Below are 2,189 nucleotides of genomic sequence, written 5' to 3' on the forward strand. Positions count from 1 at the left end.
GCTGAGAAACTACACCAATTTTATCCAATACTTTTGCCCTGGGAGAATACCACTGGGGAATGCCAAACCATTAACATAATGTAGTTCAGTAGGTTGCTATCTGTTGAATAGGATAGCATAGACTGAAATCCTGTGTGTGACAAATTCCTGCAGAAAACAATAAAAAAAAAACCCAACTAGAAAACATTAACCAGACTTAGACTCTGTTTAAGAAAACAGATGAAGATTATGAACTTAAAACATTTTATTGGTCTGAAAACATATCTAAAGAACAAAGGTTAGTCCCTTATATCCCTGTTTTACTTTTTCTGCCATTAGATTACAAATGAATATGGACAATTTCAAATATTTTTCACAAACAGGTATAGTAGATACAATGTTTTTGCAGCTAACCAGCTCTTTGGGGAAATATTCTTTTGGGGAAAGGCCCATAAAGCATGGCATAAATTGTATTGAATAAAATTTGATACCATAAATCTTGTAGTTAGAATTTAGTATTTTTCTGACTTTGTTTTTCTGGAATTCAGAAGTTCAGTCACACACACTGAAGAGTCTGTTTCAATAACATGCCACTAATACCTGATAGCCTAGTTCAGTAATTTACAAAGTACCCAGAATCTGCAAGTAGTTTGCTTGAACAGTTCTGTGAAATTGATTATGAATAATCAATCCATTTGGAAAAAAAAAAAAAATCTACATGTATTTATTTGTCCATATATCTTTTAGCATCAAAACATGCATGCATTCTTAAATTGATTAAGTTAAGAAGAAAAACTTTTGCTAGATTCAGGTGTAGTGATTTGATTAGCTCTACCTGCAAAGGATTAATACAAGTTATTAAATAAAAGACAAAAATCAGTGCAAGTGTTCTTAAAAATCACTAAGGTATTTTGGCAAAACTATTAAAAAATAATGCAAAAGTAAAATATTATGGGATGCTGAATGCAACTTGTTCATTTAAAAATAAGATTTGATCAAGTAGTATCTAACGACTTCTGTGGGACTTCAGCATCCCATTGTACAAGGATGACATACTGCCTAGCTTCACATTGATGGGAAAAACACATGTAGTAAGTCAGTTTGCATGTGGAAAAATGTGACTAACGATGACTAAACATACCTTTTTTTTTCCTGGGAATATAGAGAGGCTGAGTTTTATATCAAGTACATGAATATAAATCTATAGTTCGCGGTATCAGAGACGACCGTTTGAGGAAAGACAGCATTTGGAGTTTTGAGGGGGGTTTGATAGTTTGTGGATTTTGGGTTTTGTGTGGCTTTTTTGGGGTGGGGGGGTTGGTTGTTTTGGGGAGGGAGGAGGAACAGAGAATGAAAATGGGAGCTTCTAGCTAGCTGTAATGCCAAGCAATTAATCTGCCACATGCCTCAGCCTGGATCCAGATAAAAAGGGTCACAGAAATAACAAAATTGTTTGTTTAGGGAAAGCTCTTTTTCAGTGAACCAAATGCTTAGAGACAGTGCCAGAACGACAGTAACTGAAATGACTTATTTTTCTCCCAAAACAGATGTATCACAACCCATGCACAGTGCAAACTTACTCCCACCATCCTCCCAGAGCATTTGAGGTGGTGAGGAGAAAGCTGTTACTAGTAGACAAACCAATAAGCCCCCAACTTCTCATGCTTGATATCCCTTCCGGAGCCAGTGTTCAGCTGTACAAACAAGCTCAGATTAAATTTAGTTGTGGAGACTGTGAAACATTTGGCTCTGGTTGGCACCCTTCTTCGCTCACACATGCAGATGCAGACATACAGAGATCTGGCTGGGACACTGCTATGTGAAGCAGCAGAATAAAAAGTATCTCCACTGCCATATCAAACTGCAGCTAGCCCTGAAGAACTAGGAGTACTTTTTCTTTTCAGATATGAAACCTAACATCTGGGGAAAAAAAAAAAATTAAAAAGCTTCAGATAAGCATCCAAAGTCTGAAAGCCTGTTCCAGCCCACTTGGAGTATAAGCTGATATGGCAGTATGCCAGCCAATCTTTATGTCGATTCACATCACTTGCATCCTGATGTGCCACAGCAAAAAATTAGAGAGGAGTCTAGTTGCCAGCGTTCTTTTGAAGGGGCAGGTAGGGAGATTTAAGAATTGAATATAATTTAATTTTAAATATTCTTTGATGATGGGAGTTCAACTGCCTGCAGAGGCTGAAGAGGATCTTTCT

The sequence above is a fragment of the Apaloderma vittatum genome, unplaced genomic scaffold, assembly GCF_000703405.1.
Source record: "Apaloderma vittatum isolate BGI_N311 unplaced genomic scaffold, ASM70340v1 scaffold18391, whole genome shotgun sequence".
Classification (NCBI taxonomy): domain Eukaryota; kingdom Metazoa; phylum Chordata; class Aves; order Trogoniformes; family Trogonidae; genus Apaloderma; species Apaloderma vittatum.